This window comes from Macaca mulatta, chromosome 20 (genome assembly GCF_049350105.2).
Source record: "Macaca mulatta isolate MMU2019108-1 chromosome 20, T2T-MMU8v2.0, whole genome shotgun sequence".
NCBI lineage: Eukaryota > Metazoa > Chordata > Mammalia > Primates > Cercopithecidae > Macaca > Macaca mulatta.
This window is the reverse complement of record NC_133425.1, coordinates 67,248,607-67,273,165: the sequence shown is the minus strand read 5'-3', so window position 1 is coordinate 67,273,165 and position 24,559 is coordinate 67,248,607. Positions and strand designations below refer to the sequence as shown.

At 37.7% G+C, this 24,559-nt stretch overlaps 1 protein-coding gene across 9 annotated transcripts in view; it reads right to left on the bottom strand.

The window, feature by feature from the left end:
• Positions 1–24,559, bottom strand: part of LOC144337686 (uncharacterized) — a 216,629-nt gene that overhangs the window by 173,476 nt on the left and 18,594 nt on the right. For 4 of the 9 annotated variants that reach the window (XR_013411104.1, XR_013411105.1, XR_013411108.1 and 1 more), the window contains exons 2-3: positions 8,901–9,021; positions 7,382–7,438 (exon numbers count right to left, since the gene is read on the bottom strand). The exons of 1 other annotated variant lie outside the window; for it this stretch is intronic. The gene's annotated coding sequence lies outside the window, so the exon portion shown is untranslated. Of the gene's footprint in view, positions 1–7,381; positions 7,439–7,495; positions 7,728–8,900; positions 9,022–24,559 lie in introns of all 9 variants that reach the window. 4 more of the 9 variants (XR_013411107.1, XR_013411103.1, XR_013411109.1 and 1 more) reach the window with 2 other exon arrangements.

Sequence of the window (24,559 nt, the reverse complement as noted above, 5' to 3'; positions counted from 1 at the left end):
AAAAGCAGTTTCAGTGGAGAAAGGTTGGGGGTAGGGGGAATCCAACCTATAGCTGAACAAGAGCCAATGAGAGATGAGGAAGTAAAAATAGTGAGAGTTAGGAAGCTTAACTTTGAAGTGAAGGAGAATGCTGGGGATAGTAACGGTGGCACAGAGTCAAAGGCAAATTTTATATTATTTTGTTTTTATTTTTTAACTGAGAAGTCTCAATCACGCATATATCCTGAGAAAAATAAGTCAATACAGAGGCTAATGGGGAAAAGTGATAAACAGATAATGTCAGTCACTGAGAAGACAGAAGGGTATGAGAGCATAGCTTTAACAGGAGAAAGGAAAAGAAGGATAGTTATGGGTACTGTTCCTAAATATTGAGGAGTGACAAGGGTGCCTAGCAGGAGCAAAGGGAGTTCCCTCCAGAAAGCTCTATTTTTTTGTTTTTTTTTTTTTTGAGATGGAGTCTCGCTCTGTCACCCAGGCTGGAGTGCAGTGGCTGGATCTCAGCTCACTGCAAGCTCCGTCTCCTGGGTTTACGCCATTCTCCTGCCTCAGCCTCCCGAGTAGCTGGGACTACAGGCGCTCGCCACCTCGCCCTGCTAGTTTTTTGTATATATATTTTTTTTAGTAGAGACGGGGTTTCACTGTGTTAGCCAGGATGGTCTCGATCTACCGACCTCGTGATCCGCCCGTCTCAGCCTCCCAAAGTGCTGGGATTACAGGCTTGAGCCACTGCGCCCGGCCTCAGAATGCCTCTACTTTCTTGGTGAAGTAAGAGGTAAGCTATCTCGTAAAAGCTAACAGGAAAAGAGTAACAAAGAAGCACTGGAGGCTAGGTGTGGTGGCGCATATGTGTAATCCCATGTAATCCCAGCACTTTGGGAAGCCGAGGCAGGTGGATTGCTTGAACCCAGGAGTTGGATATCAGCCTAGGCAATACGGCGAAACACGATCTCAAAAAAAAAAAAAAAAAAAAAAGGCTGGGGGCAGTGGCTCATGCCTGTTAATCTCAGCACTTTGGGAAGCCAAGGTGGGTGGATCACCTGAGGTTGGCAGTTCAAGACCAGCCTGACCAACATGGAGAAACTCCACCTCTACTAAAAACACAAAAGTAGCCGGGTGTGGTGGCACAGGCCTGTAATCTCAGCTACTCGAGAGGCTAAGGCAGGAGAACTGCTTGAACCTGGGAGGCAGAGTTTGCGGTGAGCCGAGATCACACCATTGCACTTCAGCTTGGACAAGAGCGAAACTTGGTATCAAAAAAAAAAAGAAAAAAGAAAAAAAAATTAGGCAGGTATTATGGCATATGCCTGTAGTTCTAGCTTCTTGGGAGGCTGAGGGTGGGAAAATCATCTAAGCCAGGAAGGTTAAGGCAGCAGTGAGCCATGATCGAGTCACTGCACTCCAGCCTCGGTGACAAAGTGAGATCTTATCTCAAAAAAATAAATTAAATAAAATAAAATAAGACAAAAAGAATGAACAAAAGAAAGAAGTCCTGGAGATAGTGAAAAAGGTTTGAAGTAACTGCACACAGTATTGGGTGGGGTCCAAATGAGGTTGAAATCCAAAAGTATAAACTAAGTAGCAGTCTTCACAATAATGTAATATTTCTCTCCAACAATGGAGGTTAAAAGAGTAAAAGTTGGGGCCTGGCACAGTGGCTCACTAATCCCAGCACTTTAGGAGGCCGAGGTGGGTGGATCACGAGGTCGGGAGATTGAGACCATCCTGGCTAACGTGGTAAAGCCCTGTCTCTACTAAAAATACAAAAAATTAGCCGGGCGTGGTGGCAAGCACCTGTAGTCCCAGCTACTCAGGAGGCTGAAGCAGGAGAATGGCGTGAACCCAGGAGGCGGAGCTTGCAGTGAGCTGAGATCACGCCACTACACTCCAGCCTGGGCGACAGAGCGAGACTCCGTCTCAAAAAAAAAAAAAAGAGTAAAAGTTAATCAAAATGGAAGTGAAGAAGAAAGAACTGAATTACATATATGCAAAAATTCATTGAGTTATATTCTTGAGATTTGTTTGCTTGTTTATAAGTTATATCATAATATAAATGTTAATTTTTTAAAGAACTTTATTATATGTCTCATTTCCAGTACTCAACCTTAAACCTTCCAAATCAAAAGGCAAAAAAACACCTCTAGAACAACTATTTAAAAACAGTAGGTTTTTAATAAGTCACAAAAAGCATAAAACTGAAGCCAAATAAACAAAAACCTAGGAAAAGACCTTCTCTCCCCTCAAATGCATATTTTTATTCTAGAGTAAATTACAGACCACCAACTATAGCCTGACTTGGATATCAAGCACTGGTTCCCACACGAAAATTGTTATTGTTGGCTTTAGTGCTTTAATCTAAAGAGGACACAAATTCTGCTCATGTTTGAATAACCCTTGCCAACAAATTGATCCCATAGCACCAGGGCTGCAGAAAGTACTTTTAAAGATTGAAGAGAAACATAAAGGGGAAAAACTCAGTAAATGTATTTCCTCCTACTCGGAACCTAAGATAGATCCCTTTAAAGAGAAAAAAGCTTTTTCTCTTTCCTCTTTTTCCAAAAGCAGTCCAAAAGGGCATTAGAGAACATCTGTAATTTACATAGAAGGGAGCAATGCCAAAGAAACTCAGATTCCACAGCTGTTAACCCAGGGGACAACTCAAACCAGGCAAATCTCTAAATAAGGTATGAAAGGGAGATGCTCTGCTAGAGGGCAGCTAACTTCCAAAACCAGGAGTTTGGAGTGGGCACTTGAAATACTAATGTGTGCCTTTCTAGAAAGTTGCCTTTTGCCTTTATATGGGCAAACGAGAACAGTTCATAATTCCTTTACTAATTAAGATATACTCAAAGAAGACCAGGCATTTTGCCTGGTCACCACCTACTATTAATGTATGAACATAAAGAAATTCCCTTGTTATTTTAATGTTTATCTTCTTCATCTACCCAATATTAACATGTTGGTTAACAATACCACCAGAGAGTAAAAGCTCCCAACTGTACAGCACCAAAAGTTAATAAACTTTCAGAAACTGTCTAATAGAATAGTTTACAGAACCAGATTCCCTGGATTCAAGTCCTACCTCTCCACTTTTTGGGTTGCCTTGGACAAATCCCTTTACATTTGTAGGCCTCAGTTTTCTCATCTGTAAAATGGAGATAATCTTATCTACTCATAGGGTTGTGAGGATTAGACAATCAATGAATATAGACACGTACAAACACTCCAAATACATTGTAAATGCCCTTAAAGTCTTTGTGTCTATTACTAAGTCTCTACCTTATCAGTCTGCAGCAAGCTCATCTCTTTACTATGACTTCTAAAATTGGCACACAGTGCTAAATTATGTGATTTATACTCTGTGAATGCCTTATAGTCAAAAAAGGGTCTCAAACTGTGGCATGTTGAATTTGTTGGCCTATTTACCAACAAACAACTAACAAATGTTAATGATTCATTGTAAAAATAGATACATTCAGACTTAAGATTTGAAGATTAAAGGCTCAATATACCAACTCCATTTCCCTTGACTAGTAGTCCTCTTCCGCGTGATATATGTGTTTACTGTAATGACTGACTAACTGCCTTTGCGGAAACTGTCAATACTCTGCATGCACAGCATCTGGAAGGATTAAGCAAAACACTAGGGAATTAAAAGACACAATGAAGTGAAAATTAAGAAGGAATGGAGAGAAGGATGTGTTCTAAATCCAAAGGAAATAGTCTTAGTAAGCTTTCATATTTTTCTCTGTTTTTTGTTATACTAATATTAGAGAGCTCTGTCCCTTTAACTGTCAAATGGTTTTCCATCTCACAAGTAATCTTTCTCCACCAAGGAGTCTTTTAAAAGTTATAAATAAAATATCCCAAATATTTTCTTTTTCCCACAGATGAGAACATTAGAACACTGACATTTTAATCTTTTCTTTACAAGGGTGAGTTGTGTCAACACAGTGCTCCCAGCTACAACATTGAAAAAACAAGTTTAATTAAAGACAGAGAAGAAACTGCATGTGGAGCCTAAGCCACTGAGATACAACGAAGAGTTGTCACCTTCAGAGTCAGTTCTCTAAGAACAGATCTCTTTGTCAGTGTCAGAAGAAGAAGAGAGACAAAGCAAAGTAAAAGTGTGATGCTATAAAGATAAAACATGGTGAAGTCAAATGTCAGTGTTGAGACTAGGAACTAAAAAATAGTATTTATGTAGTACTTCCAGAGTCCAAACACTACTCCTAACATCATAAAACATCTTTGGCTATAGATGCCTATTAGCCACATATATGTTGTAGAAGATACAGCTGAAGCACAAAGAGAAAGCCACGATCACAAGGTAACGTTTAGCAACAATGAATGTTGCTTTTACTGGGTTTATTTCAGAATACTGGCTATGCTCCTTCCTCAAACACTAATTTGAAGGGCAAATTAACATCATCACAAAACTGTTTTCCCAAATTAAGCACAGCTCTAACTACATTCTAGCAATAGCTTGCTTTACTTGTCCTGCCCTTCTGCCAGGACATCCTATTGTCAGAGAGGCAGTACAGCACAATGAAGAGAAAACAGGGGAGACATGACAAAGTTCTAACTTCAGCTCTGCCATTTCCTAGCTTAGTAACTCTTGGGCAAGTCACTGAATCTATTTGAGATAATTTTTCCTCATGTATAAAATAGAAATAAAAGCAACTACTCAAGTGTTATTGCAAGGCTTCAATGAGATAATATATGTGAAACACTCAGTTCACTTCTTGGCTCATATAGTAGATGATCCACAAATAATATTCTCACTACCTTTTGATTTTTATAATACTGAGCATTTGTTGATTGTGTATTATCATGCCCTCTAGATCGTATGTTGCTTAGGACTACAATTTCTTTCACCCCTATAAAATAGCCTATCTCACCTTAGAGGGAATGTTTAGTATTAAGTATTAATACCTCCTGGTCTGCTCACCCATATATAAATTATTTTGTCACAGCACAGTGTAACAGAATGGTTATCAGCATGAGCTGATATATCAAGATTGCTTGTACTAACCGATTACATTTCAATCACATCATCGATACTTAATAGCTATATAACTTTTGGCAAGTTACTTATCTATGTCTCAGTTTGTTAGATGGAAACATAATAATACTTTAGACTTACAGGGCTATTATGAAGATTACATATATAAAATATATGTAAAGCTATTAGAATAATACCTGGTCCAAGTATCAGTTCAAAAGACATTTGTTATTACCTGATAATAGATCTGCACAATGAATATTATTTTATACTGTGTAAGTATTAAATATTTCTCAGAATTTATATGATACAGTTGTTAGGAGAGGAAGCAGGGTAAATACTTTGGTAAGTAGTAATAAACATGATAGGAACAATAGGTACATAAGGGAAAAATGATAAATACAAGATAGGAAGTAATGAAATAAGAACATAAAGAAAGAAACAATGCTTTAGAGGGCAATAAACTAAATGTGTTAGTGGTATAAGGAAATGAAAAAGAATACGACATATAAAACTACCATATTTTAACTGTAGCAGATGATGATGAAGGAAGTGCAGGTTATTCAGAACAGTCAAAGACAGGAGCAAAGGTAGGAGAGGAGTACAGAAGGCCTATTTGGAGGCCATTACACATCTATCTGCCTGGAAGTGAGGGTGCCTATAGAACCTCTTAATTCCTTAGTCCTCCTAATTCCTTCCCCTAGAACTTATAAGGCACACAGTAGGTGCTCATTAAATATCTATGTAAAAGACAGAATGAATTCCCATCACAATTAGTTTCAAATGCTAGATTAAACAGACCTTCCCAACAGGCATGCCAAGGCATATTAGTGTGCCTAAATTGGGTGACAGGTGTACTGAGATAGTGATCTCATCAGCCCTTGAGGTCAAAACCTCTAGCCACAAGGTGGCTGTCCTGCTACCCCAGTGTGTCACACAAATATCACTGTCTAAGTGTATCATGCCATAAAAAGTTGGGAAGCAGTGGGTTAAACAATAAGGCCATTACGCGATATGCAATGGAACAGATACAAAGAGGAGTAGGTAGGAGAGGATATAATGTACAGTAGTCTTTGCCTAGGTGGGTGGCACTGTGGAAGATCAACTGATCCATTTGCATGCTGCCAATGAAGACATACCCGAGACTGGGCAATTTACAAAAGAAAGGTTTAATGGACTTACATTTCTACATGGCTGGGAAGGCCTTACAACCATAGCGGAAGGTAAAAGGCACGTCTCACATGGTGGCAGACAAGAGAAGAGAGACTGTGCAGAGAAGCTATTTTTTAAAACTGTCAGATCTTGTGAGACTCATTCGCCATCATGAGAACAGCACAAGAAAGGCCGGTCCCCATGATTCAACCACCTCCCACTGGGTCTCTCCCACAACCCATGGGAATTCAAAATGAGATCTAGGTGGGGACCCAGCTAAACCATATCAAAGAGGGAAAAGACAAGGTACAGAAAGAACAGCAGTTTAAAAGCTGCTGCAATAAGCTAGGCAAGAAAACTAAGGGTAACAAAAGTGATGAATTCAAAACAGGTTGTGAAAGAATAACTGCTTAGAACTAAGTTTAATTCAGTTCCATAAACATTCATTGCTGCCTATTATGTGTCAGCTGTTTGCCGGGCATTAGGGATTTTAAAAATTGAAGAAAAATTCCAGTTATTAGGGAATTTTTTAATTGTAGAAACAGAATTCCAGGTTTTCCTTAATGTATTCTCTTGCACATTAGCGCTAAGAAGAAAGGGAGTATTAAAAGGTGTAACATATTGCACCATAAACCAAAGGTGGTTGTAACCTACTCATTAAAGCTTCAAAAAACAAGCCTTTGGGTAAGAAGGCTCAATGTCAACAGCCAGAGGGTTATGAGGAGAATTCTGTAGAATATTCCCCTAAACACAATAGCTGTACCAATATTTCTTAGTATATTTATATCTGATCAAGAGTTAGAATGCATGCCATTGACAAACTCCACTTTTAGCCTTTAAGAGAGAATAACAGTTATCATTTATTAGGTGCTCACTATACATAAGGCATTGTGCTACTTTACATATATAATCTCACTTTATCCTCAAAGCAACCTTGAAATGTAGGTATCAGTCCCATTTTGCCCGTAAAAAAAAAACAAGGCTTAGAATATTAAGTCATCTGTCTAAAGATATCCAGTTAGTAAAATGGCAGAGCCAGAATTCAAACCTAGATCCATCTAACTCTTAAGTCTGTGTTTTTATTAAATGTGTTTTAATAAATAAGTTACTTAAGAAAGGGCTTTAGGAAAGGCACTTGAGATACAGAGAAAAGACAGCCATCGAAGCAAACATAGGAAAGGCTCCCTCATGCACTGTTCTAAGAGGTTGTGCTTGCCTGAGACTCACCAACTGGATTCACGCAGGAGGAAATCTAGAGGTTTGTTCATCCGTTTTCTACTGCTGCTGTAACAAATTAACACAAATTTAGTGACTTAAAACAACATACATTTATTATCTTACAGTGTTTTGGCTCAGAAGTCTGAAACGAGTCCACTGAAGTGAGATCAAGGTGTCACAGTGCTGCATTCCTTTCTTAAGGGGCTAGAGCACAATCTACTTCTTTTCCTTTTCCAGCTTCTGGAGGCCACCAGCATTCCCTGGCTCATGGCTCCTTCCTGTCTTCAAAGCCAGCAATAATCAGTTGAGTCCTTCTCAAGCTGATGCTTCTCTGGTTCTTCCATAGTTTCATCTCCTTTTCATCACAAAAAGGTTCTTCAATTTTAAGGACCCATGTGATTAGATTAGGCCTACCCAGATAACCCACCATCATCTCCCCAACTAAAGGTCCCTGACTTAATCACATCTACAAAGTTCTTCTTGCTATATAATCAGATCATGGGGATTAGGACATGAAGGTTGTTAGAGGGGCCAATATTCTGCCTATCACAATCTGATTGTAAGACAGTAGAGCCTTTCACTGTTTGAATCATATAACTAGCCCCCTAGTTCTGGTTCCAAATGTACAAGACAATTTACTGATAATATTTTGGCTTACCCTATGGCTTACTTATAGGAAGAGAATGTGCTGTTTAGAGGATACAGTGTTCAATCCCCTGGGCAAATACATTTTATATTATATTGAATAATTTGTTTTCTGAGTTATACATTAGTGTCTTGTGAGTGCTGTCAGAATGAATCAGAATCTCTTACTCCAAAAACTCTAAGACTCAGACAATCAATATTCAGAATCTTTAAGTTAAGGATCAGAGTCAGGGATGAGGGAGGGGGCATATTTAACAAGTCTGTATCTATGATAAAAAATAACCTTTTGAAAAGCATGTTTAAGAAGCTATATGTAATTATATATATCTAAGAATGCAGTTATGTGTCACTCCCTTTGATTTACAAGACTTGTCTCAACAAAGAGAGTAGTCAGTTTTCTGATTGTACCTGTGTAATCAATCAAATGGTTTGAAGTAGAATGTCCTTGGAAGACAGCAGGGAATTTCAAACCAACAACTTTTAAAACTTGGATCACATGGATTAGTGGTTGCCTAGGGCTGGAGCATTTTAGGGAGAATAAAGAGTGACTGCTAATGAGTTTAGGGTTTCTTTTTGGGGTAATACATTTTTAAAAAAACTGATTGTAGTGATGATTGCACAACTCTGTGAACAGACCAAAAAATCACTGCACTATATGTTTCAGATGGGTGAATTATATGGCATATGAATTATATCTCAATGAAAATTTGTAAAAACATTGGGTCACAGCCAGGCACAGTGGCTCACATCTGTAATCCCAGCACTTTGGGAGGCAGAGGCGGGTGGATCATGAGGTCAGAAGACTGAGACCATCCTGGCTAACACGGTGAAACCCTGTCTCTAATAAAAGTACAAAAAATTCACTGTGCGTGGTGGCACACACCTGTAATCCCAGATACTCAGAGGCTGAGGCAGGAGAATCACTTGAACCCGGGAGGTGGAGGTTGCAGTTAGCTGAGATCACACCACTGCACTCCAGTCTGGGCGACAGAGCAAGACTCCATCTGAAAATTTAAAAAAAAAAAAAGAAAAAAAGAAATTGGGTCACAAAGAAGACAATGAGAAGAGGTACCGGAAAAAAACAAGGGGGTTTATGCAACTTATGATCTTAGTGAAGATCCCTTAATTCTACTACTGTCCTCCTTGTTTTTCTCTCTACCTTAGCTTTTTACAGATTCTGTTCTTGGAAAAGTCACAATTTTCCACTCCTTTTGTTTCTTACTTTACTCATCAACTAATTTACAACAAACATATTCCAATTATAAATACGGAATGCCATTCTGATGTTAACTTACAAGCTCCTTACTAGAGAAAAAGTATGCACAAGGAAGACATTCCTATCCTGATCCTGTTTTAGAGGCTCATTTTTTTTACTCTTGTTCTGCATTGTTTGCAGATTCTCTGTATGCCCTAAATCAGTCCACGCACCACAAGAGCTCTATCAGATTCATGCCTTCTTGAATCTAGATTCTCATATTAAAGTCAAAGAACTGGTATCTACTTGCAAATGAGGAAAGTTCACATGCTAGCAGACAAGCTCCATTTGTTCTATTTTATAGCAATAACGATTACAACGCCCAATAGTGAATACACTAATCTGTGCAATGCTATTGAAGGACTTGTCTCTGTTTGTACTTCTTTGTACCTACATCTTCTTTCTCAAGGGCAATGATAGTCCCCTTTTTTCACAGGAAGGCAAAAACTGGCTTTCAAAGGTAGGCAGTTTTGCTTACAAATGTCAGGAAATGTTTTGCTTGAGCCATTCTTATAGTTGATATAAAAATAATCACCTATATAACCCCCAAATGTCTCCCTGAATAATCAAGCCATTTCAAGAGAAAACTTTCTTGAAACTGATATATTAAAGCAGTTTAATTAGATTAATAAGATACCATAAACAGGGTTTCATTCAACTTTGAGATGGAACACTTACCTCACATGAACTCAGACAAAATAGTCTAGTTACTTTTCTACATGAGCATTATAAATATAAGAGATCACTGTCCATATTGGAATAACAGAAATAAGTGAAGTTGAAACCCTGATCCTTAGGAATAACTGTGCTTATATAGTAGATGGTCTACTGAACCACAAATCTAGCATACTCTTTATATACTTACATGCATCACAATTTATTCCCATTTCATGGTATGCCTAGTTGTATAGGCAGAAAGAAGGTGACGGCCCCAGAAAAGATTAATGTACATAATCGACACTGTAGAATGCAGTTTTATATAATTTCCTTACTCTTAAATATGAATGTACAACTGACTTTGCAGAACAAGCATATCATAAATTCATTGTCTTATGCAAAACTAGTTTTGTCAAATAGTTCATATCATTCATTTTCCCAGGTTTCTGCAAAAACTAATTATTGCAGTCGAAACTAAAAACCTTTGAATGTTAGGTTACAAAACAGCTTACAAAGCAATTTATAGTATATTTATAAGTTTGTGTTGTTCCTGTTGTTGTTGTTGTTTTAATGCATGCAGGCACTAAAGTCCATATTCCAGGGATCCTTTCAGACCACTGAATGCTGAATTTTCCAAGCAGGAAGATGTAGCTCATTAGATCTGCCATGGACGGTGAAAGCCACTTGCCAATACTGTCGAGAGTGTATTACTTATTTCAATCTCACCAAAGAGGACAGACCTTTCTCTGAAAAAACATTACTAAAAAACACTGAGTTTGGGGCTGTGACTGGAACAGCTCAGCACACATGGATGGAAACTCAACAGAGAAACTAAAGCCAAGTGGATGTGTCAGACTGACGTTCTAGCTTTACGCCTTCAGAGAGCACAGCTTCTACCTGGATTTCAAGAAGGGGTGAAAAGAAGAAAACCAAACACCTAGCAATAACAATGCTCTTGCAGCATGCATGATAATCACACCATCTGACCTGACAGAACTGTCAGTATGAATGGCAAATTATCCGCATATGATTGAGTTTTGTAATCCCAGAAGCTCAAAACAGAGAAACTTAAGGAGCCAGTCAAATCAGCTTTGAATGTCAGTCACTGTCCAAGCAATGTAGTTAATCAGAAAAATCAGGATAGCACTCAGAAAACAGTCTAGGTCTTTTTTCAGCAATCACAAAGTCAACTAATGAAACACTAGACATTTAAAATTCTGTAGAATTAAATTGAATAGTCGTATGCCATAGTTAGTATGCCAAAGATAAAAATAATGTAACTACCTGGATATTTTGCATAAATACTAAGTAGTCTTGCTCTTCACACAGTTTTTAAGTCTAAATAATTACATAATACTCAACTAAAATTTAGCTAGGCGGATAGAGCCCGATGTTTAGTTTAGATACAAGCACTAAGAGTAGCAGTTATGTTTTGTTTCTTGATCAAGGTGCTAGTTACATAGGTATCTTTAGATTATAAAAATTCATCAAACTATACATTTACAATATGTGAATCTTTGTGATCAAAAAAGCTTTGTGATCAAGAAATATCATGTCCTCTAGTCAACTGCCCCAAGAATTTAGTCTCTAAGAAAAGTTATAGTTCAGATTCCCATTTGATCAAGCTTCACACTTGTTTTTCAGCTTTCCAAGCTAAACTGTTTAAGGATCAATTCAAGTTAGACATACTAGAGCAATGGAACATGTTTCACTACATTTAGGTCTATTATTTCATAATGGAGTTTATAATAACATTCCAAAGACTTAAGAGAGTTTTTTTTGGGTTTGTGTATGTGTGTGTATGTGTGTGGGTATATTTAGAGACAGGGTCTTATTCTGTCACCCAGCTGGAATGCAATTGTAAAATCATAGCTCACTGCAGCCTCAAATCCCTGGACTCAAGCAATCCTCCTGCCTGAGTATCAGGGACTATAGGTGTGTGCTACCATACCTGGCTAATTTTTTTGAATACTCTTTGCAGAAACAGGATCTGGCTATGTTGTCCAGTCTGGTCTTGAATTCCTGGGCTCAATCCGCCTGCCTTGGCCTCCCAAAATGCTGTGATTAGAAGTGTGAGTCACCAGGCCCAGTCATGAAAGTATTTTTTAAATAGTCCCATTTGTTCCTGAAAAGATCTACCAAACCACAACTCATGCATATTACTCTTTAATAGTCACAAAGTAGTTTGTGAAAAATACATAAGATTGAGTATAATACTTCAATAATAAGGAACAGTCAAAACGTTTGATACTGATGACAGAGGCAGAACGACAGACATATACACTTGCCAAAAGTATATAAGAAAGATCATGATAGAAAAAAGAATCAACTCCAATTTTTCAATGTACTGTTAAAATATACATCTGTCTCCAAGGTCACTTTTAGACTTTAAGAGATACAAGTCTTAAAGCTACAGTTAGTTACCCAAAATTCTTTTTTTTTGGGGTAGGAGGCGGTGGGGGTGGTGCAGAATCTCACTCTGTTGCTCAGGCTGAAGTGCAGTGGCGCTATCTCAGCTCACTGCAACTTCTGCCTCCCCGGTTCAGCGATTCTCCTGCCTTAGCTTCTCAAGTAGCTGGGATTACAGGTGTGTGCCACCACATCCAGCCAATTTTGTATTTTTAATAGAGATGGGATTTCACATGTTGGCCAGGCTGGTCTAAAACTCCTCCTCAAGTGATCCACCCACCTCAGCCTCCCAAAGTGCTGGTATTACAGGCGTGAGCCACTGCGCCCAGCAACTACCCAAAATTCCATGATAGCTTACTATTTCTATAAAGAAGAGTCATTGTATTAAGTCAAAATTCTCAGCATCTGCTTAATCTACTGTATACACAACTAGGGGCCATAAAGAAATCTTTTCCTTTTCATAGGCAAATAGTTGTACTATATGGAATTAATGGGGCAAGAGACGAAAAAAAAACCTATTTTTATTATCACATATTCACATGTGCAATTTTTTACATACCACAAGAATCTCAAAATTATAATAGCATATAAGGCTGAAACAAATAGTAACTGGCTACATTTCTTTTTTTTTCTTTTCTTCTTTCTTTTTATTTGAGATGGAGTTTCACTCTTATTACCCAGGCTGGAGTGCAATGGCGCAATCTCTGCTCACCACAACCTCCGCCTCCTGGGTTCAAGTGATTCTCCTGTCTCGGTCTCCTGAGCAGCTGGGATTACAGACATGCACCACCACACCTGGCTAATTTTGTATTTTTAGTAAGACGGGTTTCTCCATGTTGGTCAGGCTGGTCTCGAACTCCTGACCGCAGGTGAACCACCCGCCTCGGCCTCCCAAAGTGCTGGGATTATAGGCCTGAGCCACCATGTCCAGCGGCTACGTTTCTTTAAAAAAAAAAAAAAAAATCATAGTCACTCCTTGTAGTCACTCGTTTAACTCATTTAGGTTATAGGAGCCTAAATTATCCAAAAAGGCAAACCCTGACTCCAACTGAATACCCAAAAGAAACGAAGTTATCTTGTTGGTTGGTATTTATTTTTATTAACAATACAGCAACAATTTTACTTCTGATCCCATGAAAGGAGGATTCAGGAACATGAATCAAAAATGAACATGTACCGCCGGGCGCGGTGGCTCAAGCCTGTAATCCCAGCACTTTGGGAGGCCGAGACGGGTGGATCACGAGGTCAGGAGATCGAGACCATCCTGGCTAACACGGTGAAACCCCGTCTCTACTAAAAAATACAAAAAACTAGCCGGGCGAGGTGGCGGGCACCTGTAGTTCCAGCTACTCGGGAGGCTGAGGCAGGAGAATGGCGCAAACCCAGGAGGGGGAGCTTGCAGTGAGCTGAGATCTGGCCACTGCACCCCAGCCTGGGCGACAGAGCCAGACTCCATCTCAAAAAAAAAAAAAAAAAAAAAAAAGAACATGTACATAACCCACTCTAGCTTAAAATTAACATAGTAGGTCAAAATTCTAAGAAAAATTATTAAATTTAGTCTTAACATTTAAGATAAATTTTAAATGACTAATATTAATGGCTGTGCAATGCTCAGGGTTCCCGCAAGTTATACCTTTAAAAAAAAATTTTTTTAGCAAATACGCAGCATGAAATTATTAGCCCAAAGTTCATCCTAGTTCTCCTCTAACATTAACCAGGGTTTCAATGGAAAACTCCACATAAATTTAAATTAGTAGCCTAATAATGTTTCTAAATAACCAAAAGTTGAACTGTTCATTGAATCATATAAAATTCCATTTCTGTGCATCAAAAACAGTCAAATCTTGATAATTTCATGTGGCTTAGCCTAAAAATAGTTTTTAAATAGTTCCAACTCTATGGTAGAAATAAGTAAATAGCAAAAAAATAAAAATAAATAAAAACATGATGTGAAAATACATGTTAGAAAATGCTTCCAACTAAATGCTAAGGTATAAAGAGATATAGAAATAGTGGGCTTCAGAAGAAGGCGGAAAAATCAGGTAGTTCAACAGGTTCCTAGCAGTGATAGATAAATTGACTTCTGCTTCACCTTTTAGGAAGACGCTATACTTAGCAAATCACTGTGTAAGCTGCCTCAGCAACAGCATTCCTGCTATCAGGTTTACTTGCAATGATTCTAACAAAGAAATTAATTTCTTAGATGACAGGAAAAGGTTATCTGAAATGGGGAAAACAACGGAGACTAAAGCTGCCTGTTAATAAAACAGACAAGTATCAGTCTAGGCACTGAATTCAGAGCAGTTTTACTCTCTGCAAGATCTGACTTCCCATAGCCCTCTATTATACATACATACACACACCCACATACATACATATATAAGTGTATATATACATACATACTTGCGCTGGTTTACTCAGAACTTTCCTAGTTTTAGCACTGAAAGTTCCATGATCCAGGAATTCCAGCCTGGGCAAACTGAGATAGTCACCTTAATCTACGCCTACCAACTGATGCATGAGCATGTGTATGCGTGCGTGCACGCGCACGCGCGCACACACACACACATACACACTCTCCCTTACTAATCCACATCCCCAACTCTAAAGAATGTTTTTCTAGGCTGGGTGTGATGACTCACGCCTGTAATCCCAGCACTTTGGGAGGCTGAGGCGGGCAGATCACGAGGTCAGAAGATCGAGACCATCCTGGCTAACACGATGAAACCCCATCTCCACTAAACATATAAAAAATTAGCTGGGCATAATGGCAGCCACCTGTAGTCCCAGCTACTCGGGAGGCTGAGACAGGAGAATGGCATGAACCTGGGAGGCGGAGCTTGCAGTGAGCCGAGATGGCACCAGTGCACTCCAGCCTGGGAGACAGAGCCAGACTCCATCTCAAAAATAAAATAAAATAAAATAAAATAAAATAAAATAAAATAAAATAAGGAATGCTTTTCTAAAACTTATAATGCATTTACTCACTCTTCAGAAAATATGTGGTGGTGTAAAATTTTCCAAAAGCTGTTACTTATGACTATATCAATAATGTATGTAACTGGCAGTGATCAAATCTGAGAACTTAGAAACTGCCATTTTTGACAAGTCATCAAATACACTCCTTCCTAAAGTCACATGTTTAAATCATATTCACCTCATGAAGTGTTATCAGAGGTAACCTCTGACAATTATTCCACTTGTAAATATGAGGAAAATCTCTGAGGTATTCTCAGCTTCGCCACTTATCAAGAATGTAACCTTGCGATAAATTACTTAGCCTCATTAATTTTCTATTTACCAGTATGTAAAATGGGGACAATAGTACCTACCTCAGTGTTTTCATGAGTGTTGTTATGATATAATGTACACAAAATGCTTAGTACAATACTGTGTGTCCATGGGCAAAGTATGAACTCTAAGTTTCAGGTCCCTTATTTGTTAAAAGGGGGATAATACTACCTAGAACAATTACATAAGATTAAAAAATGAGTTAGAAGAGCACAACTATTGAGAGGCAGACTACCTGTTTAAATCCCAACTCTACAACTTACTCATTGTTGGACCAAGTTTTATGATTTCTCTGAGCCATAGGAAGTATTTTATCAGAGAACATGGCACATAACTGTAACACATTTTAGTGTTATCAATATATATAAATCACCTGACACTTAATGGGTACTGAATAATAAAAACACAACCACCATCACCAGCAACACGAAAAACACCTCCTTCATAAGTAGTAGACCAGACTGATAAAGCCAACATGCTAAATAAAATCAATGCTAATCTATCCTAAAATATGTCCATACCCTGAAATGTGTGAAAAGTTCATTAGAGTGGGATTAAAATCAGATTCAAGAAGTACAATATTATCTATCTGGTAAATAATCACTTTGTAGTGACACATGTAAGAAATGGTTTTCAAGATTCTGAATTCTAAAATGCTCAGTTTCACAAAAGATAAAAAGTCAGAAGTTAGGTAACAGTAGAAGGCTTACAAAGTATGAAAAAAGCTACAACAGCAGCAATGATAGATAAGAAAATTTCTAAAGGACCAGCAGTGTATAGAAGGAACATGAAAGAAATGTGTCTATTATGACGTGGTTTTCATCAACTCCTAATCAAAAATATAATAAAAGAAAAAGAAACAGTACCACATCCAGCATGTCACCATTTAAGACAACAAATTCCCAGATGATTAGAAAAAATCTCTCTCTGAACTGGGTGGAAAGGCATAATTCTTAAATCCAAAGGGAAATTAAACCACAAAGTTTAAACAAAACAGCACAAAAAAATCAATAACTCACAAAATAAAAAAGAATAATTTAGTTTCCAGCTTTCTCTTTTTTAAAAATTCTATTTTTAGATCACCAACAGTGGTTTAAGATGCTACCAAGTCTTTAAGCTCCATTTGGTAGGGAAATACCTCTGGTATTTCTAAAAGTGAATAGGGGGTTTTGCATTTAAGTTACAATGTGCAATACTTCAGAGTAACCTCATGCCAAAATGGCACATTTCTGAGGGATGCAAAGGTATTCAATAAAAAGCTTTTAAAGGCATATTTTTAAACTTGCAGCAGGAAAGCTTTTCTGTGTCAAGATAGTAATTCTTTTAACAGCATTGATCAAAATGTCATTCTTTTATGAGTGTACAATACCTTTTAATGGCATACAACAAGCCATTAGGGTTATACACCTCTGTATAGCAGACAGCTTACTGGAAAAAAACGAACACTGGCCAAGATAGAGTCAGGAGGTTTTATGCTTCTAATAAGGAACCTTTTTCCCCCTAGCTGATTCATTCTAAAGTCCACAACTGAAATTATCCAAAGATTAAGTGTAAGCTCTCTTCACTTCGGTAATTTAGAAGCACTTTCACAGAGGCCTAAACTGCAAGGTCTAAACTCTACCTTTGTGGATACCATAAGATAGCCTTGAAAACAGCCTCTCACCCAGGGCCAGTAAGAAATTATTCATGAAGATTAGGAAACAAATGATGGTTTTAGTACCTTTGCTACTTTCTGAGGAAAGAAGAAAGTGAATTTAAAAACATGTTATAAGATGATCACTTTTCATATTCATTACAAAACTAAATACTAAAGGAACATTAAAGTTCTATATTACTCTAACAGAAAACATCTCTGTCACCTAATATTGATTAGGTGATCTTTCATAAAAGGAAACTAATTTTAAATCATCTCAAAACAAGTCCTTGTCTTTGAGGTATTCATGCCTTAAAAGATATAAATTCTGAAATTATTTAGAAGAATTAATCCCATGAATATAAAAAGTGACAAAAAAATTCCACCAATTTACCAAATTCTAATCACTCAGGAAATGGGAAACTAAGGAGTGGAATAAAAAATAGAAGGTGGGTACCCCTGCTTTTCTTGTTACACCTTTACTTATTTTTCACTACTAAAAGAAATGTGACTTAAATACAAATAAATTATTCAAATTATAGAAATATACCAAATAAATTGATTGTAGCCTAAACCTCTGCCTTCTGAAAACGATTTCAGGGCTTCGTAGGACTGAAGAATATTACAAATAGAAATTACAATTTTGAACCAAAAGTAAAACTCAACTTTACAGAAAACACTAGATGCATTTCAAAACCTTTTCTCTAAAAGCAAAGTTTAAAAAGTAGAATTTGTCTCCTTTTAAAGGTAGGTATGTGTGTGTAGTGGAAAGAAAATGGTAAGTGAAAAAGAAGGTGTTATGAATGGCTCTCCAATATGTAACACAACAGAGAGTTCTGTTTCAGGCAATGTAGAAAAACAAAGTATTTGCACCAATTCCATAAGTGAAAACAACTAAAAATGCAAGGCAAAATACAAAATCATCTTGACAGGATCCAAGAGTTGAGAAGAAACTACCAATCTAAAATTGAAGTGAAAGAGAAAACTCAGAGATGGTAAGGAGTGCTGAATCTGTCTTTGCCCCGAGGATATTTGGTCAGCCATTCTGACAAGACCTTTAGACTTACAGCTTATTTCAAATGAAGGACAGAAAACAAAAATAGGGCCAGGCATGGTGGCTCACACTTACAATCCTAGCACTTTGGGACGCCGAGGCGGGCAGATCATCTGAGGTCAGGAATTCGAGACCAGCCTGGCCAACATGGTGAAACCTCATCTCTACTAATACAAAAATTAGCCAGGCGTGGTGGTGGGCGCCTGTAATCCCAGCTAATTGGAAGGTTGAGACAGGAGAATTGCTTGAACAGGGGAGGCAGAGGTTATAGTCAGCCGAGATGGCACCACTGCACTCCAGCCTGGGCGACAGGGTGAGACTTCATCTCAAAAGAATTAAATAAATAAATAAATAAATAAAAATTAAAAAATAAACACCACCTAAGAGTCTAACAGGATGCTCTCCTCCCCCAAAAATTAAATAAATAAATAAAATAAAAATTTAAAAATAACTACCACCTAAGAGTCTAACAGGAGACTCTCCTCCCAGAAAGCTGGAACATCAAAGAGTTATCCCCTCAATGTAATGATGATGAGAAGTCTGGACCTCGGGGACTAAAAGAAAAGTTGCCTTGATGATAAGCAAAGCAGGGGAAAACAGAAAACCACAAGAACTCGTAACCGCAAATGGGCACTCAAATAGAGATACGATCCAAATCCACGTCATAAAAATAAGTACCCCCCCACCACAAATAAACAAACATAAAGTGGTGCCCAACTAGTAGTGTTCCTGGGTGCCAGACTGCAGCAAACACGAATGTTATCTGGTAGAACAAACTATTAAATGCAGTACATGAGAAAACACGGCACCATGAAAAAGAACCAGCCAAAACAAACCTGCAAGGATTTCATTTATTAGGATTATCAAATGTAGATTATAAAATAACCATGCTAATATATTTAAAATAATTTTTTTACACTGGGAAAATACCTCCACAGAAAGAAAATTAAAAATAAATGACCTAGAAGGTTGAAAAGACATTTGAACAAATTAAATATGAACTAATTTAAAATAAAAATTCACTGGAGAGGTTATAGAAGATTAGTTTAAAACAGACTGACCCTTCCAATAAGACTAGAAAAACTAGCTAAAACACAGAAAACATCTACATGCAGGCATGAGAGAGCTGCCAACGCAGTCAAGACTAACGGGTTCAAGATCTTGAACAAAAGAGAAGTAAGAGAAGTAACCTCAACTTTCAGCATGGGTTTTCCCAAGTCATTTGCCAATTCTCAAGAGGCCAGGAAGCTAAGCAGAGCTGTTAGCAGTATCACAGACTAGAGGGAAAAAAACCTGAAGTTTGGGAACTGCTCGTGATAAACCAGAAGTGTGTCTGTAGAATGAAACCCAACTATATATCATCTCAATCCCTGACTACATTGTTAAACTGTCTCTATTCTACCTACCTGCCAGAAACAAAAATAAACCCTCTTTGGAAAAAAATTAGTATCTGACATTCAACTGACAATTACTAGGCATACTAGGAGACAAATCTATAAGAAGGAGGAAAAAATAAAAGAAACACACCTCTAGGAAACACAGGTGTTAAAGTTATCAGATCCAGACTTTAAAATATCTTTGACTAATATGCTCAAGAAAACAGAAGAGAACTATAGCTTCCCCTAAAAAAGACTGGTAACCACTTATATCCAAATGCCTCCACATAACCTCCATAAAACTTTAAAAATAATGAAGAGATGAAGCTATATGGATGGGTATTGCTGAAAGAAAAAATAAAACTTAACTGAAAAAACCCGCATAATCCATGTCTATGGCATAACTAAGAGGCACAGAATAATACAAACTTCAAATGGATTGTCAACTAAAGGAAAAAAATCAGGCTTTTAAAAAAGAAAATTGGGTTTTCTTCAGTCTTACTGAAGACTGTAACCCAGGAGAATCTTTCAGAGAGATTCCAAAGCAGTATTTCAGCCCCTATATCAGGGGGTGGCAGTTCTCCATCTGCTCAGAAGTTACATTAAACATGTTCATAAGTTATGTTACTGCAAAGTGCCATCAAAGTTTGGGTGTGAGAGTACCTCTCGTTACTGATTACAGAGGCATAGTCACTAATTCCTCAGAATTTATCTTATATACAGGAAGAGCCAAGGGCTACGATTATTGACCTTATCTTAAAAAAAAAAAAAAAAAAAAGCAATGATTCCATCAAGAGATGTGGTAACCTGTGTATCCTGCTTACAGTCTCCAGGGCATTTTTCCAGAGGGCTGCCCTCAGTCACTGAGTCAGAGCTTTTGTGAAATTCTTCTGGCAAGCAGAATGAGCAAACATGGTTTCTTACATTTGCTACTGTGTCTCACAACATGTAAGCAGAAAATTGGACACTAAAATTCAGGAGCTGTCTCTAGAGCCCATGCCAGAAAAAAAACAAGATAGACACTATATGGAAAACAGAGAAGGAAGGAGGGAAGCAAAATACAGATAAAGTAACCCCAGAAAGTATAGAAATCCTAAAATTAGGTGTGAGACCTGTCAAGACAGAGCACTGATTACTATAGAATAAAAAGGAAGGGATTTCCAATTATAAGAAGGAGAAGTAACACTCTTGGGGAAAAAAGCACTTCTCGCGGAGAGGACTGTGACTTAGAAGTGGATTCCTTAGACATATGATGGTAAAGAGAAAGAAGAAAATAAGAGATAAGAGATTAAAAAAAAAAAAAAAAAAAAAAAAAAGGCCCTGGCTGGGCGGTGGCTCTCAGTTGTAATCCTAGCACTATGGGAGGATGAGGCAGGTCTGCCTGACGCCAGGAGTTTGAGATCATCCTGGGCAACATGGCAAGACCCTGTCTCTACAAAATTTTTTTTTTAAAAAAAAGCCAAGCACAGGGTCATGCACTGTTGGTCTCAGATACTTGGGAGGCTAAGGTGGGAAGATCATTTCAGTCCAGGAGGTTGAGGCTACAGTGAGCCATGTTCACACTACCACACTCCAGCCTGAGTGACAGACAGACCCTGTCTCAAAAAACAAAACAAAACAAAACAAAAAAACAGAACAAAAGATCTATCTACAGATGTAAAGAAATAAATTTTTTTGAACTATACACTTAAAGCCACTGCAATTAGTACAGTTTACTGCATGTCAGACAACCAAAACCACAAAAACAAATCATGAACAGACACATCATACACACACACACAAAATATAGATCAGAAAACATGTTCAACTTCATTAGACGTCAAAGAAATGTTAATTAAAAGACTGCTACAACTCAAGCAAGACTGACTAAAATTTAAAAGCCTGATACACTATTTGTGAGAGTGTAAATTGGTGCAACCATTTTGGAAAACTGTGATATATCTACTTAGCTAAAATATGCATTTCTCTCACAAAGTTAATAAATAGGCTTCTCATCTACCTTATTTTAGTCAGAGCCTTAGTGCAACAGCTACATCCACCATTCTTTTCTAGACATTCTTAGGTCTGCTACATCTTTTTTTTCCCTTTTGCTTTCATTTCTCTTCTTAATTACGGGAATTTTGGGCCCATCAAGGATTTCAGGCAGGGACTCTTTTCCATGAAATATTCTGTTCAATTCAAAGAACTTTCAAGTATACCCATAGGTGAAATTCATTTTGAGACGTGATCAGTTTTAAGGTTTTAACAATGGGCGTGAAGGTCAGGCCCTTGATTTGATCCTTACTAAAAGACTGAGTTTTAATTGGCTGTTGTCACTTAAAGCCTTTATCAATTTTATCTTTGTGAAGTTAGGATTAAGAAGCAATTGTGCCTCTCCCAACACCATAGCTCCCTTTAATTCCCTTTCATTCCTATTTTCAAAAATGACAATTCTTTTCTGAGCTCTGCTTTCTTGTAATGCCTTCTAAATGCATCCACCAGCAATGAACACACACAACAACACTGACACAAAGCATTCTGTTTTCCTACCATTTGTAGTAGAACTACAAATTTAATAAGTACCTGATCTGTATCAAAGATAAATGGTTAAAAAAAGGTAGGTCTTCATATAACATTTAATCCTTTGGAAAACTTGAATGGTCTACATTTTATTAAGTCCCACCTATTAATGTGGTTACTAAAATAACACCAGATGGAAGGAAACTATTCAAATATCCATCATTCATTCCTCCATTTCAGATCACAAGAAAAACGAGAAGATCACCAAAGTCTATGAGATTTAACTACAACTATGAAACGTATTTTCAGCTGGGCGCAGTGGCTCATGCCTGTAATCCCAGTACTTTGGGAGGCAGAGGTGTGCAATCGCTTGAAGCCAGGAGTCTGAGGCTAGCCTTGGCAACATGGTGAAACCCTGTCTCTACAAAAAATACAAAAATTAGGCAGGTGTGGTGGCATGCGCCTGTACTTCTAGCTACTGGAAGGCTGAGGCAGGAGAACTGCTTGAGCCTGGGAGGTTGAAGCTTCAATGAGCCGAGAATGAAGTGCAGGTCACCGCACTCCAGCCTGGGTGACAAAGCAAGAGCCTGTCTCGGAAAAAATAATAAATATATAAATATGCTTAATTTTTAAAAAAAAGAAATATATTTTAAATATCACAATATATCCTCAGGCAACAGTAAACTGGCATCCTAATTTTTAGACTGCAAATATAACTGAACCAGATCAGATAGAGCAAAACAGGTAAGAATTTCAAATATGATTGGCTACATTGCACTTTTTTGTAAAATTCATAGATAATAAAAGACAGATTCGGAACCTCTCTCCCCAGTATTTTCAGTGTAGGCACTTGATATATAAAATGACCATCGCATTGAATGGAACACCACAAAACCAACTGCATTTACACCTTCCATTCACTCTGCATGTATAATTAAACTAATAAAATGAAAGTACAATAAAATCTTTCCACAATGTTAGCAGGTCACCCTCAAACAACTTGACCTCTACACAGTTGGTCTAGCCAGATTGACCTATTATTTACAAATCAATCTTCCTCTCTTTTCTACCTACAATACTCCATATACAGCAACAACTGGAGAGAAGAATAAAATCTAGTAACAAAGATTCAAAAATCCTTGCTGCATATTCAGGAAATTCAAATAAAAAGCTAACACCAGTTTTAAATATTACACTGCTTATAAAACATTCGGGGAAAACAAACAAATAAACATAGCCATTTTGTCAAGAGACATTCCAGATAGCAAAACAGTTTTCCGTGAAATAGTGTATTATTAGATTAACTATTATTTAAATAATAATTCTTCATTGAAACTTAAAGGATATAAACCATTCTATGTTATATGCTAATGAGATCTAATCAGTCATTATTTACAGAGCAAAGTTTGGCTCATCCAGTTCTGGCATCAATACAATTTATAAACTGACATGCTATGCTTACAGCATATTACTTTCCTTGATCAAATAACTGAGATCTTGTTGTCTTGTTCCACAGGAAAGGAATATCTTTCAGATCTCAGACCATTAGCTTATAAATTCTATGGCTTTATTAACAAAAAAAGATAGTGGACAACACTAAAAAACTCAAAGACCTCTGGCAGGGAACTGTGGCTCACAGCTGTAATCCCAGTACTTTGGGAGGCCAGGGCAGGTGGATTACTTGAGCTGAGGAGTTTGAGATCAGCCTGGCCAACATGGCGAAAACCTGCCTCTACTAAAAATACAAAAATTAGCCAGGTGTGGTGGCAGGTGCCTATAACCCCAGCTACTTGGGAGGCTGAGGCAGGAGAATTGCTTGAACCAGGGAGGCGGAGGTTGCAGTGAGCAGAGATGGCATCACTGCACTCCAGCATAGGGTGACAGAGCCAGACTTCATCTCAAAAAAAAAAAAAAAAAACCTCTGAAAATCTGCCATAAAATCAATGAGACTACAAGAAAAAACAAACAAACAAACAAACAAACAAACTCCAACTTTTTCAGAACACTAGAAACTAACCAAAGACTTGCAGCAATCCACAAAATGACCGTTACAAAAACAACGACAACAAAACCGCAGCTAAATCTTGGTAAGAACGCTGAGATTTGTGGCATTTAAATTTGCTCTATGCCCATTTGCCCAACCACAGCAACACAGGAGTCTTGAAAAACAATAGCCAGAATCAACAACGACTGTCCAAGAAGTTGAAACTCTTTCAAAGCCCTATTCCCAGAGTACTGTCATTATTGGACCTGGAAGACTCCACATATACTGTTTCTATTTGAACGGATCCAGAGCTTACCAGTGTGAAAAGCATTTTCCCTAGAGCGTTTGTCAAAAATAACTTTAGAAAAAAGTTGAATCTAACTC